General features: G+C 49.3%; 1 long non-coding RNA gene across 1 annotated transcript; it reads left to right on the plus strand.

The window, feature by feature from the left end:
- The first annotated feature begins 668 nt into the window (after positions 1 to 668).
- LOC142475761 (uncharacterized) lies at positions 669 to 15,602 on the plus strand. The gene is made up of 3 exons (XR_012791122.1): positions 669 to 910; positions 14,225 to 14,394; positions 14,761 to 15,602. It is a non-coding gene; the product is annotated as an uncharacterized LOC142475761 (long non-coding RNA).
- Positions 15,603 to 15,984: the final 382 nt, after the last annotated feature.

The following is a 15,984-nucleotide window of genomic DNA, read 5'->3' on the forward strand; positions in this document are numbered from 1 at the left end:
GCTCCATGGGAACACAGGAAGTGATCTAACCCGGAAAAACAACACGCACACACGTGTCACTATGTCCTGGGGCACGCACAGGGTTAAATCCGCTCTGAAGCAGTGTCCGAAAACTCCCATTCACGTGAGCGGAGCATTTGGAATAATCCCCTTAATGAGGCAGATGGGGAGATGGAGGGGAGGGGGGGCCATTATGCACAGAGGAAACGGTCCCAGAATTCCTGGCGCTGCCCCACGGTATCTTGTTTCTTTAAATTGATGATGTCATTTAAAAGGTGCAAACCCACGTAGTTATCCAAAGACAATCTCTGTAAAGAACGTTGATACTTTACCAAATGTAAACGGGCTAAAAGCAAAAAATTTGTTGATGGCCTTTAAATGGGTGGGATTGTCAATTGTTTCCTCTGCACTGAGCCCTCCCCCCTAATCCTAGGGCCAATCATAATAAGGGATGGAGAGAGGGGGCTATTCCTGTGCAAACACCTGTAGAACACAGTGACATCCCTCCCAAATCCCAGCTCCCCATGATGTGTGTGTATCAGTGTGTTACTAAATATGTGCAGTGGTAAAAGAGCATCAGATGCTGCATTAGGGCCCGAGGTTGACACCTTCTATTGAAGGCTAACCCGGAGATAACATTTGTTACATTTATCTTCTTTATACAGGTTTATTTCTCCTAGCTTCGGCGGTGGCGTCTTCCGGCTCCTCACGGCATCCTCCCGGCTTCCTCCCGGCTTCCTCCCGGCTTCCTCCCGGCTTCCTCCCGGCATCACCCCGGCTTCCTCCCGGCTTCCTCCCGGCATCACCCCGGCTTCCTCCCGGCTTCCTCCCGGCATCACCCCCTGCAAATCCCATCAACATGGCTGCGTGACGTCAAATGGGGCCACGTTGCCGCCCGGAGATTTACCAGGTAAACCCATAGCCCGGTAAAACCCATAAATAGCGGACTCGCGTTTTAACGGATCGCATTATTACGGGGTTTGTCTGTATGTGTGTGTGTGTGTGTGTGTGTGTGTGTGTGTATATATATATATATATATAGGGGCCATGCACACATATATGTATATATATATGTAGCCCCGAGGTAAATTTACACTTTCTGGCCCCCCTCCGCGAGTGCCGTGTGGTAGCGGGTGCCGCCGGAGGCTGCGACGGACCCGCCGGCACTTCGCGAGGGTGGGGGCCAGTGCAGGGAGCAGCGCGAGGTATTGCGGTGCAGGCCGGTTGCCGGGGACGCGATCGGGCCGTCGCTAGGGCCGCGATCGCGTTGCCACCGGCCCGGCTTGTAAAGTAGAGGGCGCCGCCATTGCGCGTTAGCTCGCGCATGCGCAGTAGGCGGCAAGCGCAGGGAAGGCTCCAGACAGGTCGCGCATGCGCAGGTAGGATCCCCAGAGCTAGGGAGAGATCGCGCGAGGGCAGGCATAGGGAGACAGAGATCAGGTGCTCCATTGCGGCCAATAGGGCTGAAGGAAGCTCAGCCCGGGAAAATAGATACATTTTCCCGGGCTTTGCTCAGGCAGTCAGGCAGAGGAGAAGGAAGGAGTAGGAAGGGTGTAGGGAGCGCGTGGCTCCTGCACCAGGTAAGGGTTCTCCTTAGGTTCCCAGGCAGGTCCCAATTCCCGGTAAGGGCAGGGGGTAACTGAAGAGGGACGGCCCTAGATAGGGAAGGTCACCCGTAGGTGTGTAGGTGCAGGTTTAGCAGTGCCACAGCGGGTAGTGCTGTGCGCACTGGCAAATAGGCACAGAGTGTGTGCAGTGGATTTGCTGCGGGGATTCAGGTGGCTGTGTACGAATGCAGCTGTGTGTGTGTGTTGCTGCATGTGCTGGGCGCAGTGTGTGCAGCGTGGGTGGATGTCTGCAGGCTGACGGTGAGAGCTGTGTGTCTGCTGCAGGCTGTTAGGAGTAGCAAGTAGTTAGTAGTTACAGATAGGACTGGGTAGCTAGGGGAGGGGGCAGGTTATTACTCCGCAGGCCCTAGGAGTTTTCCCCAAGCCACCCCAGGTTGCGGTTCATCAGGGACAGGCCCTAAGTTAGGGTTCCTGTCACGTTAAGGGATAGGGATAGCGGCGGTTGCTGTTCCCGTGAGACGGTGTGTTACCGAGAGACGGTTGTGTTCCCGTGAAGCGGTGGGACCCTCGTTGGGGTCCTGGAGAAGTACCTGGATAGGATCAGACGGAGGCTTCGCACGTCTGACCCTTTTAGAAGAGTGTAGCAGGCCCGAGCATCGGAGTGCTCGGAAGGTATTTCTACACATGTGCACCAACAGGCCTAATAGATAATTTAGTGACTGCGCAGTCACCCACGACCTCCGTAGGAGTACGGGACATTGGGTGTGGGGGATCACAGGACACTGGGTGTGAACACCAGACATTGGACTGAGGTGATATGGTTAAGGTGATGCGGATAGAGCATGATGTTATGTAATGTGTTATATGTTCTCAAGTAAAGTGTTAGTTATTGTTTTATCGTATACGTGTGTTATTGTATTTCTTACCCAGGGCTATCTTTCATAACGGGGATCCTGGGTAAGTGGAGGCGCTGCACCAGGTAAATGGTAAGGGTTTCCCCAGGCTCCCAGCTAGCGGAGGCTCAAATCTCCTGGAGCCACAGGTGTTATACAGTTACCAGTAGTCCCTTAGAAGAGGTGTGCCGCAAGGAAAGGGACCGGTTAGACCACAGGGGCCAATGTGAGATTGGGTGGGTCAGGCCGGTTCACAAAAAAGGCTACATTTGGAGGCGCTGCTGAGATATCAGACCTGGGGTGCCCTGTATGTTTTTTTTCTAAATTGTGTCCTATTTTTGTTCCACCATGTGGGTGCTCTCAAAGCAGGAGGTCTACGCATGGGCCTTGAAAGTGAACGTGACTCCTAACCGCGTGGTTGCCGTGGGGGCAGTCCCGGCTGGCGTGCCCTTGTTAGATGTCCAGGCGCAGGTTCGGAAGCTCCCTGGACTGGCGGGTACGTGGGTCAGAGGGCAAAGGTATGATGACACCGTGCAATGGAGTACTGTCCTGATATATGCAGGCCAGACCCTAAGCGAGGAAGATGGCCCTAAATTCTTAAATTTGCCCGGGGGTCCGACCGATGGGTGCCCCTTTATCTACCCTGACTTGGCAGTATCTGCCTGCACCGAGAGCCCTATTGACATTGACAGTGAGCCCCACCCAAAATGGCGACTCCCGCCAAATCACCATGGCACGTGTGCGGCTGACTGCCAGCCTGCACAGAAGAATGTTGCAAACCCCTGCCCAGGACTGGCGGGAAAACCAGAGCCCCGCCCCCACACTGTGAGTGACTCAGTACCGAGTTCGCAACATTCCCCAAAAGACTGTGCTGCTCCTCCTCTAGAGTCCACCAGGGGGAGGGAGTGTCGTGAGCAGAAATCAGCCATTTCTGTTCCCCCTAAGGAAAGCAAGGGATGCCGAGAAAAGCACCCTTGGCTGTATAGAATCGTACGGGCCCCCCATTTAGTCTTGCCAATGGTGGTGTGCCCGTGTGCGTTAAAAGAATGGAAGGTGACGGGTGGCTGGATGGACGGAGCATCTGAGTCACCAGTTGCCCTCACGATGACCGTGGTAGACGGGGAAGAATGCCTGTACGGCCGTCTGAATGAATGTGAGTGTGCCGTTGGGGAGCTGACCCAAGGGCCTAAGTGTCCTGACTGTGCGGCGCAGTTCCTGCAACCCAAACCGCCAGCGGCAGAGGACACTGTTGCAGAAATGGAGTGTTCCCTCCCCGAGGATGAGAGAGACTGCCAGGGGTTACACCCTGATGTGTATGAGCCCTGGAAATTGCCAGGAATAGAGGTCACGGTGCTAATGTGCCCCTGCCTGAGTGAAGCCCTTAAAGAGGGAGTCAAACCGTCCCAGTTACAGCTAGGTTTCAGGTCAACTGAGGTGGACGGAGAAACGTTTACCCAGTGTTTTGGCCTCAAATGTGGCTGTTCCCGGAGGGAGGCACTGGCGTGGGAGCCTCAATGTGAGTGTTGCGGGGCCTGGTTCCTAAAGCCTATCCTACCCCAGGCGGCGGAACCAGCAGAGAAAGAAGAGGAGGGGCTGTGTGCCCAAATGGACTTTCCAGACGCTGAACCGGAGCCGCTGAAGGCAGAGCTCCAGATGTCGGAACCCCAGATGTCGGTTCCAGACCCGGTTCCCGAGCAGGAACCACCGATGCCAGAACCACAGATCCCGGAGGCCCAGGGTAAGGTGTTTGTACCCCCGCCCATGTGTGGTGATTCTAGCGACCAACCGAGAGTGGTGATGCGCCTGCCGGCGGACCACTCCAGTGAGGTCACTGAGCCAACCACCTCAACTGATGCAGACCATGATGTGGGCCCGTGTGACCTGCAACGGCCAGTCCGGCCTACCACCGAGGTACCAGCGGTCCCAGGCTTGGGATCAGTACCTGCCGACAACGATAGGGGTAAGTTGACTGCCCCAAGGGGTGTCGGGTGTGAGCTCCCCGGTGATCGTGGAGCCTGGTGACTCCAAAGGTAGGGTCACCCGGGCGATGGGCTCACCCCGTCATCGCGTCCTGGTGGAGGTGTCTCCCCCAGAAGATCTCTGCAGATCATGGAACGAACTCGACCTCATCAAGGTATCCGGTGTAGCGGACCGGAGCGACACATACTCCTGCACGAGGAGTCTCCAAGCTCGGCCTTCCCGAGACCCGGGCCTGCACGAAGAGGTTGTGCTGCCCAACGATGGTGTCACCGTTAAAGGGATTGCTGGAGCGGACAAAGACTGTGTTGAGACCGCTCTGGTAGTTGTGGCCTCTCCCAGGTGCGCGATGGAGCGCTATGTTCACCATGTGGTGGACCGAGGCAAGAGACTGAGCCTCCCTGTCTCCCGTGAGACGAGACCGGAGGATCCGGCAAGGGGGAGAAGGTGGGCTGGTGCAAGGGACTGGTCTTGAGCTCCAAAAGACTCACAGGAGTCAAGGTGGGATACCCTCACCCAATCAGTTAGGGGCACTCCACTCTGAGACTCAGCTGGCCTCGGGTATCCATGCGGGTATGTTGGGTACCAGTGAACAAATGCCTAATGTATGTGAAGTAACAGTTACAATGCATTTTCCATTATATAATCCTCTGTTGCATGGTTGCTACCCAAGCGAGGTCGTTGGGATTCTGCGAGGGGGAGAATGTAGCCCGGAGGTAAATTTAGGCTAAACCATAATACTGAGTTGTGACCATGCAGCAAGCTTAAGCCTATAGGGAACCATGTTAAAAATGGTTATTGAGGCAAAAAGTGACACTGTGTGCTCATTTGCATGTCATTTCCCAGAATCCCTTGCTGCAGTGGAAGTGCTGTATGCTGGGTGATAATGGGGAAAGGCGGGGTTGCAGACCTGCCTAAGACATGCAGATGAGCATACAGTTATATTTGCATATTTGCTTTCCTGTGGAGGGTTTTTGTCACTTTTTTTACTCACCATAACTTAACTCAGTATTATGGTTTAGCCTATCCCATAGCCTCTCTTGCATTCCCAGTAAAATCAACCCCACACTGATGAGACCCATCAAGGTCGAAACGGCTGTCTGTGGGTGGTTTTCTGGGTATGCACCTTAACCCTGGCTGTGCTCAAAGCTGTGACCATGCAGCAAGCTTAAGCCTATAGGGAAACATGTTAAAAATGGTTATTGAGGCAAAAAGTGACACTGTGTGCTCATTTGCATGTCATTTCCCAGAATCCCTTGCTGCAGTGGAAGTGCTGTATGCTGGGTGATAATGGGGAAAGGCGGGGTTGCAGACCTGCCTAAGACATGCAGATGAGCATACAGTTATATTTGCATATTTGCTTTCCTGTGGAGGGTTTTTGTCACTTTTTTTACTCACCATAACTTAACTCAGTATTATATATATATATATATATATATAGTGGCAGGACGGCCTCGCGGCGGGGTCAGTAAGACGCTTGACACGATGGGAAACTTTAAACACTAGTGGTTTATTAGCCACAACCAAAATAAGTACGGGTGCACTGTCCCTTTAAGAAACTACTTTCTTGCAAATTAAAGCCTAGTCCTGTTAGGGACACTAACTCACTTCTTGAGCCCTTACTAACAGGACAGCCAGCTAATCTGGTCATGCCCAAAACATGCTACACAAACGATAACCAATAAGCATAATAAGAATAAAGTCTTATCTGTTTTTCAGCTCCAACAGCAAACAGGAACACGGTTCCAGGGAGCAGGCTGTGTCTAGCCTCGCAGCAATCTGTATCTTTATCCTGGGTTGGGGTCCCAGCTGGTCCCAGCAGCCTAGCTCCTCGCAGCACTGGGGGACCAGAGCAGCAACAGCTGCTACGGCTTCCAAGCCGGGAGAGTTCTCTCCACCTTCCTGTGGAAAAACAAGCTCACCTTGTGTGAGCAACTTCTTGCTTTTTAAAGCACTTGTTTCACTGATAGTTCAGCCCCTGTTTAATTAGGCTGCAGATGTGCTTTCTCTGTCTGAGGAGATTAACACTCAGTGATCTGGCTGCAGCATCTCTCCATTCACTGTCACAGCCCACTGAGTCAGTGACTCTGTCACATATCCCTCTCCCCAGCGAAACATTGTCCTGTGGAGCGGCCCGTGCACCATTCCCGTGCACCAGCATCTTCGTCGCCAATGTCTGACGTCGGCCCTTCCCTCCCCCTTTTTTTTTCTTGCCTTCCAATTTAGGCATTTTCTTTTTTGGGTAATTACCAGGCCATTTGGGCCTGAACACTCATCCTTCTCTACCTCTTTCTCTTGTGCCGTCCTGAGTCTAGGGTTGAAGCTCCGCCTTTGTTGTGTCCCCTTTTGCAAATGTCCCCAAGCCTCCTGCTGTCTATCAGCTATCTCTGCCTTCTTCCTCTTGGGCTCAGAGTCTCCCTTACCCTGTAGAAGAGCCAAGACCTCAGTTAGCTCATAGTATTCACTCACCAGTGCTTGTCCTGCTTCTCCCTCTGTTTTTTGACCTTCCTCAAAGGTTTTTTGTACTTCTTCGTCTGAATCAGAAGTCTTCCTGGCCCTTTTCTTAGAAGAACCCACACAGATTAAAGCTTCCCATAATACAGAGCTGTCAAACTTTCTCTTATCTTCCGGGCTCTTTTCCAGCTTTTGTTCCTCACCATTTTCTTTAGCTTCCTCTTCATTTTCAACAGAACCAGCACTACCAGTAGAGGACATGGTAGCACTCTTTGCTTTTTCAACCTCATCTTCTTTGTCACTTTCAGAAGGCAGCTTTGCACGCTTTTTAGGGGTGACCATTTTTTTAAAAGAGGCCCATGGTGTAATGCCTTCTTTCTTTCTCCATCAGAAGTGGCCCCTTCACCTTCTGTTTCAACAGTCTGTGCTGTGTCTCCCATTACATTTTCTGTAGGAGAGGTCTCTATAGACTCATCAGGAGAAGAGGGCGAACTGTCTCCTCCATCTACCTCTGCAGGATCACGAGACTCCAATGAGACAGGTACTTGTTCTGTCACATACTCTGCCTTTGTCTCTTCTTCCTTCTTTCCTTTATGCTTCTTGCCTGAAAGCTTCTTTAAACCTGATCCAGTGAAAAGCTTCCTTAGAGGGCTACCTTGAAGCTTAGCCTTCTCTTGTGAAGACAGTAACTCCGCTTCAGTGGTGATGGCTTCTGGACCTTTCTCCATCAGCGTATTTTTAGTGTTGGTTTTCACCTCATTTATTTTTATAACTTCAATTTGGGTGGGGGTCTTATCAACCCTAAGTGCACCCCATGATGCCGCTCTATTACCGTCGGCAGACTCGTAGGCTTGGGCCTTTCTTTCTTGTCCCTTTAATTTACTCTGTTGGGAGTGTTGCTGGATAACCTGTGATGTCTTTCTCATCTTATTTTCCAACTGAGCGGTGTCCAACATAGCCACATGCTCAGTCTTTAGGGCCTCGAGTATCTCGTCCAGGTCACGCTTTTGTTTCTCCGCCAACTTGCGGCCAGCACGCTCAGACTCCAGGTCCTTCCTCAGGTCATGAAGCTGTCCTTCTGCATATCCTTTTTCACTCAGTGCCGCTGCCAGTTCATCCTCTTTGGTATTGAGTCGCGACTCCACATCTCTTAGCAGGTTCAGCGCAAGGCTTAAATCTGTTTATTTTCCTCTATTTCTGACCTGCAATTGCCTGTGCTCCTCCCAGACATTGTCCAGCTCCAGCTGCAGTCGGTCCCTCTCATTAGCCGTGTCGTCCAGCAGCCTGTGGGTATCAGCCATCTCGATTTCATAGCGCAATGTCAGGCAAGCCACCTGACGGACGGTCACCTCCTCCCTCTCGGCGAGTTGTATTTTGCGCTCAGCAATCTGCGTCTGCAGCTCTTCAATTTGATCCTGCAAATCCCCTCTCAGGGCCTTCACCTCTTTCCGGTGCTTGCTCTGGGCTTGCGTCAGCGCTGCCTTCATCTTTTGGAGCTCTGTAGTTTTTGTCGCCAGTATCGCCGCTGCTTCTGTTTTCCAGGCTTCTTTCTCCTTGGCATACTGACTCATGGAGATGGAGTTGCCTCTCTGCTTCTCCAGCTCTTGCTCCAGTCTCTGGACCTTTTCGCGCTCCCTCTCACACAGAATCACCTGGCTTTCAAGCTCCGCCCCCAGCGATGCTCTTGTGGCGTACAGCGTGGCCCTCAGCTCCTCATGCTGTTCTGTGGGGACATACTGGGTACTCAGCCGTTCCTGTAGCACTTGCTGCTTCTCCTTGGCCGCTTGCAGACTTGCATGTAGCTCTTGCAGCTGGCTCTGCCATAGGTGCGCTGCTTGTGTGTGCTGCGCCAGGGAGACACGTTGCATCCTCTCTGCATTCTGCAGTGCTTCCTGCACCTCTAATTTTTCTTGCGCCAATTGCGCCTTCACTTTCTGCGCTTGGTGAAGCTTCTCAGTCCCATCACTGACCTGACCGGTCAGGTTTAAAACCTCTTCTTTCAGGTTTATATTCTCCATTTTCACAGTCTCTATATCCCTTAGGACCGTCTCATTGGCTTTCTTCAAAGTACCCAGCTCTGTTTTGAGCGCGCTAGCTTCTTGGTGAGAAACTTCTAAGTCTTTGATGAAGTTTTGCACATCTCGGTGGCTTGCTGACGCCTGTTGTCCTGATATCGCAGGCTCAAGTGGTTCGGTCACTTCCTCTGTGACTTGAGAAATATTTTTATTTTTCTTCTTTCTCTTTGTTTTATTAGTTCCAGAGACATCAGTGGTACTGGGCACACACACACACTGGACACTTTTGCAGCTTCCATCTGCGGGTACGTCTCTCTTCTCGGGGCCACATATGCGTCGTCATCATAATCATCATATGGCCTGAAGGGACACTGTTTTGTATGGTTATGTACATTGCAAAACTGACAAATGACGGTGGCCATTTTAAAACCCCGTTTTTTTTTTCCACGCCCGACGAGGCAGACTTTGCACAACACACGTAAGTTGTTCTTGCTTTACAATATTTGAACCTTCTGGGTTCTTCTTAGGGCAACTTCTTTGCAAAAATTCATTTTCACTTTCTTTTTTTAACAGACAGGGCAACCTTTGCTCACAGCACTTGCTAGCTGCAAATTCACTCACTTCAGCAAAAGGCATTAGCTTTACACAGCAATCCTTTCATACCCGACGGGGCAAAATTTACACTCAGCACTTGCTAGCAGTAACTTCCATGCTTCAGCAAAAATCATATTTTTTTTCCCGCTTGAGTTCAGTGTCTCAACACATCTTCATCTACTGACCCCCAGAGGCGTAGCATCCCACTTCTGACACCACCTGTGGCAGGACGGCCTCGCGGCGGGGTCAGTAAGACGCTTGACACGATGGGAAACTTTAAACACTAGTGGTTTATTAGCCACAACCAAAATAAGTACGGGTGCACTGTCCCTTTAAGAAACTACTTTCTTGCAAATTAAAGCCTAGTCCCGTTAGGGACACTAACTCACTTCTTGAGCCCTTACTAACAGGACAGCCAGCTAATCTGGTCATGCCGAAAACATGCTACACAAACGATAACCAATAAGCATAATTAGCCACAGAACGGTATCATCTATTTATTTTTTGATTATTGAAGCTCGGCTAGCACGGTACTGATACCTCTACATGTGTATATATATATATATATATATATATATATATATATATATATATACATGTATATACATGTAGAGGTATCAGTACCGTGTTAGCCGAGCTTCAATAATCAAAAAATAAATAGATGATACCGTTCTGTGGCTAACGAAATGCTTTTATTTGTGCGAGCTTTCGAGATACACTGATCTCTTCTTCCGGCGATGTTACAATAAATGAAGCAAGCAAAAGGTATACTTAAAAACAGTGTCTCTTGGAATGTTATCTGTGCTGTTCCTTCCCCTGGTGTGGATGTGTTTTATGGCTAGAGGTGTCAAAGGGTAACTGAAAGCAAGTGATGTAAGAGTGTGTGTGTGAATATAAATGAATGGAGAGCCCACAGTATATACAGTGCTTTACAAAAGGTGTGTGTGGAGTGGGAGTGGATATAAATGGTGTGGGCAGGTGTGGAAATGTGAGAGATTGTTGAAGCTCGGCTAACACGGTACTGATACCTCTACATATACATATATATATATATAATCAAAAAAATAAAAAAATAAATAGATGATACCGTTCTGTGGCTAACGAAATGCTTTTATTTGTGCGAGCTTTCGAGATACACTGATCTCTTCTTCCGGCGATGTTACAATGAATGAAGCAAAAGGTAACCTTAAAAACAGTGTCTCTTGGAATGTTATCTGTGCTGTTCCTTCCCCCGGTGTGGATGTGTTTTATGGCTAGAGGTGTCAAAAGGTTACTGTGAAAGCAAGTGAAGAAAGAGTGTGTATGTGTATCAGTGTGAATCAAAATGAATGGAGAGCCCACAGTATATATAGTGCTTTACACAAGGTGTGTGTGGAGTGGGACTGGATATAAATGGTGTGGGTGGGTGTGGAAATGTGAGAGTTAGTAGCACAACTAAAAGTGTGTGTGGATACTTAGTGGTCCCTATTGGTGTATAGGGATGGAAAAACAAGGAGTATTAGTATGTGTGAGAGACAGCTGTGTGTGCATACATATAGCACAGTATGCACAGACATGGCCTTTAGCGCTTATGGGACGAGAGTTCACTACTGTCAGTAATGACTCATAAAATTTCGATCTCTGTTTAGGCCACTGCTAAGTGTCCCGAACAGTTGCATAAATTTGTATTCATGCAACGTCTCTCTTTCGGGGTTTTAAGATTACCTTTGAGTATGGCAACCCTCAGATCGTTCATCTTATGGCCAGAGTCATAGAAATGTTCGCCAACAGGACTGTCTCTTGTTCCGCGTGTGATGCTGTGGCGATGCAGGTTCATTCTCTTGTTTAGCCCCTGTCCTGTCTCACCTATGTAGTAGCAGCCCCCTGGGCATTTCATGCACATGATGAGGTACACGACATTGCTGGAGGAACAGGTGAACCCTCCTCTGATTTTGTATTCCCGATTCTTGTGTGGTATTTGTATTGTGTCCGCTGTGTAGAGCATTGCGCAGGTTTTGCATCTTGGGTCCTGGCATGGTTTTGTCCCGCATTCAGTTGTACTGCTGAATACTTTACTCCTCACCATAATATTCTTGAGATTATGGGGTTGTCTGTATGATAATAAGGGTGCTTCAGGGAAGACCTGTTGCAGTCTTGTATCTTCCTGGAGGATGGGTTGTAGTTTCCTGGCGATCTTGCGTAGGGCTCCTAGGTGTGGGTTATATGTGACCACCAAAGGAACCCTGTCGCTTGTCTCCTTCTGTTTGTATTCAAGGAGATCACTTCTTGGTATTCTGGTGGCTTTGTGAATTTGCTGGTCTACAATTCTGTAGTTATATCCACGGTTTATAAAGTCTGATCTCAAGGCTTTAATCCGCTAGTCTCTGTCTGCTGTGTCGGAGCATATCCGGTTGTATCGTATGGCTTGACTGTAGATGGTTGCATGTTTGGTGTGTGTCGGGTGGAAACTGTTGTCCCTCAAATAGCTGGCTCTGTCTGTAGGTTTGCGGTATACAGAAGTCTGTAGTTGGTTGTTTTTTATAGTAATGGTGGTGTCTAGAAAATGTACTTCATCCGGGGAATGGGTGAGTTTGAGGTTGATGGTCGGGTGGAAAGTATTGAAGTTGTCATAGAACTGTAGGACAGGGGGGCGCAAACTTTTTTCCCTGCGCCCCCCTGACGGCTGTCCCCTCGCTCCCGCGCCCCCCCCAACCCCAACTTACCCGCGCTCCGGCGTAATGACGTCACGTTGCCATAGCAACGTGACGTCACATGACCTCGCAGCGTCATTTTGACGCCGCGTTGCCATGGCGCCGCAGGGAGGAAGCCGCCGGAGCCACGGTAAGTTAGGTTTACAGAGGCCCTGCAGCTCTCCCGGCACTTAATTTAAGTGCCTTCGGGAAGCGCGGGGGGCCTCTGTAAACCCCGCGCCCCCCGTCGGCAGTGTCGCGCCCCCCCTGGGGGTCGCGCCCCACGGTTTGCGCACCGCTGCTGTAGGAGGTCCTGTTCGCCAGAGGTCCAAATCAGGAGGATGTCATCGATGTAGCGAAGGTATGTAAGGGGTTTCAAGTGACAGGTGGACAGAAAGTCACTTTCCAGTTTTGCGCAGAACAGATTGGCATACTGTGGCGCCATCCGAGTACCCATAGCAGTCCCGGTTGTCTGGAGGTATGTGTCATTTCCAAATGTGAAGTAGTTATGGGTCAGAATAAATTCAATGCATTTAGTCACTGTCTCTGTGAGTGGCTCCTGCGATCCCAGAAAGTATCTGCAGGCTGAAATCCCATCCTCGTGGGGGATGTTTGTATAAAGTGACTCTCCGGAAATAGTTGCTAGTAGTGTTCCTGTAGGGAGGGGGCCAATGACATTCCGTTTGTTTAGCAGGTCGGTGGTATCCTGGCTATAGCTGGGTGTGTTCCTGACAAGTGGTTTTAGAATGCCCTCCACCCAGCCAGAAATATTTGTATATGTATATGTATATGTATAAATATAAATATGTATATGTATAAATATCTAATAAGTAAATGTACAGGTTAATAAAAGCTTCAGTCAGACTTAGAACTTTGCAACTAATATTGACAGATTTACTATAAATCATTCTTCCTGTTATTACACAGGTTATTAAGAATTTATATTAGCGTTAGGGACCCCTGAATTGTGGTCTGCCGTGACGTTGGCTCATGGGCTTACAACAATTTTGGCCAAAAATGTCAAACTAAAAGACCATTTTACTTAATAGATATTTATACATATATTTTTAGGCACTGTACCGTGTATGATTTTCACTGGATGTGCTAAAACTGAGCTGTGTCTGTGTTTTATGTGCTGTCTCTGGTTTTAAATATATATTGCCATGCTCAGTAGCACTCCTCTGTGACATTCATATGCTTATATATATGTTGTGGTTATTTTGGGGGTTCAATAGGAGCTTGTTAGGTGTCCAGTATATTTTACAATTGTGTTTCAGCTAGTCCTGGCTGATTGGAGGTTGGCAACCTCCTACTTAATTTAAGCTCACCCCCTCCCACATTTAAATGGTTAAGGGCTCACTCCATAGCATTTCCACACAGGGGAACTTGTTTGCTTGCAGGATGGTTGTGACATCTCTAATACAGAGTGCCTTTCCTGGTAATGTACAGGTTAATAAAGGCTTCAATCAGACTTAGAACTTTGCAACTAATATTGACAGATTTACTATAAATCATTCTTCCTGTTATTACACAGGTTATTAAGAATTTATATTAGCGTTAGGGACCCCTGAATTGTGGTCTGCCGTGACGTTGGCTCAGGGGCTTACAACAATTTTGGCCAAAAATGTCAAACTAAAAGACCATTTTACTTAATAGATATTTATAGATATATATTTAGGCACTGTACCGTGTATGATTTTCACTGGATGTGCTAAAACTGAGCTGTGTCTGTGTTTTATGTGCTGTCTCTGGTTTTAAATATATATTGCCATGCTCAGTAGCACTCCTCTGTGACATTCATATGCTTATATATATGTTGTGGTTATTTTGGGGGTTCAATAGGAGCTTGTTAGGTGTCCAGTATATTTTACTAACAAGACTCACCTGGCCTGTTATGCCTGCACCAATCTGCAGTGTCTCCCTGTAGCTCTTCCTGTCCCGCCTCCGTTCCTGATTGGACCTTCCTGCTTTATCTAGCTCCTCTCTGCTCTCAGTCTTTGCTCGACATAATCTCTGTATGGAAGTACTTCTGGATTCTCTCAGTGTTTTCACAGGTTCTGACGCAGCTCGTACGACTACCCCTTCTGGCTCTCGATCTCGGCACCCCTTGAACAACGCTCTCTCTGGTAACCCCTTGAACACGGCTTGGACTACGACCTATCTCCACTCTCCACTCCCTGACTTCGGCGAGGCATCATTCACTCTATCTCTACAACCAGTACCGGCAAGTATTGTCTACCTTACTACACCTGGCCTGGCAACGCTTCATACCACACTCCGGACACGCTCCCTTTGCTGCGGGTGCGTGTATTACCACTTCCCCTTCAGCTCAGGGGACGGGTCTGGTCTGCGGGCAGCACCGGCGTAACACTTAAATACCTTATTGCACAATGCATATAATTGTACATTATTTCTAACGCGATCCGCTTATAACGCGATGTGATTGTTTGGACCCCAAGCACAGCGTTATACAAATATCAAATATCACAGCCTATCAAATATACTGTGCATCTATCTTGCCTTTGAAGATTTAAAGGGGCTATTCCCCCTGCATGTTTTGTAATTATTTCCCTCTCTCTCTGTACACTAGGGCAGTCCTCTGACTGAGTCACTGATTGAGCCACCTGTGCTGAAGCAGGGATATCCTGAAAACCTGACCTGTTGGTGGCCCTTGAGGACGGGAGTTGGCCGCCCCTGCAGTAGTGCGTCTGTTTTCACCTCTCTGCTTTTCCCTTATCTCTACAGTAAGGGGGTTGAGCTGTACATACATACATATTTAGGAAGACGCATTTTTTTTATATGCATTGGGTTTTGTTATACAGTATGCACTGGGGTTTGTTTATATGCATTGTTTTTTTTTTGTTTTTTTTTCAGTATGTATTGTATATTTTTTATAAGCATTGTTTGTTTAGTACACCGAGAGGGTGCGTGTGTAGTGAGAATGAGAGGGAGCATATGTGTGAATATAACCATGAGTGTGTGTATCTGAGTGAGTGTGTCACTGTCTGACAGTTACTGTGTTTGTAAAGCATAATGAGAATTGTGATTGTGCGTGTGTATGTATATATGTATATCTATATAAAACATACAATATATACATATATATTTATATATATATTTCTCAAACCGTCGTATGTGTGTTTGTCTGTCTGTCCTGTGTCTCCCTGTGTCTAGGGGCAATCGCATTGGACCTTTGGCCCGTCACTCCACCTCAGGCCAATGAGATGGCTCCCTTGGCCCGCCCGCCCCCGCACACCTCTCATTGGCCGTTGTGGTCACACACACACACACTCACTCACCCCGCGTGCTCCTCTCCAAGATGGCCTACCACACAATGTGCAGCAGCCTAGGTAAGACAGTACACACTGCGCCTCACACCCCCTCGCAGGCGTGCCGCCTCACACCTTACACCCTGCACCTTACACCCTGCGCCTCACACCTTACACCCTGCCGCCTTACACCATAGCACTTCAAACCCCTCCTGCCTCACACCCCTCCCGCAGGCGTGCCTCCTCACACCTTACACCCTGCACCTTACACCCTGCGCCTCACACCTTACACCTCACACCCCTCCTGCCTCACACCTTAAACCCCTGCCGCAGAACACCCCTGCGCGTCCCACCTCAACCGCCCAGGAACAAGTGGCGGAGAAGCCGGCCGCAGGAGCTCACCATTACTCCCGCCTCAGGCTAGGACCACACATGGCGCTTCCTGCCGCCGCCTGCACGCGCCTCCATTGGCCGGACGACCCATCGGGGGAGCAAGCGGCCGGCGGGGGGGAAGCGGAGCGAACCCTCTGGGAATGGGGGGGGGA

This window comes from Ascaphus truei, unplaced genomic scaffold (genome assembly GCF_040206685.1).
Source record: "Ascaphus truei isolate aAscTru1 unplaced genomic scaffold, aAscTru1.hap1 HAP1_SCAFFOLD_1368, whole genome shotgun sequence".
NCBI classification, from domain to species: Eukaryota; Metazoa; Chordata; class Amphibia; order Anura; family Ascaphidae; genus Ascaphus; species Ascaphus truei.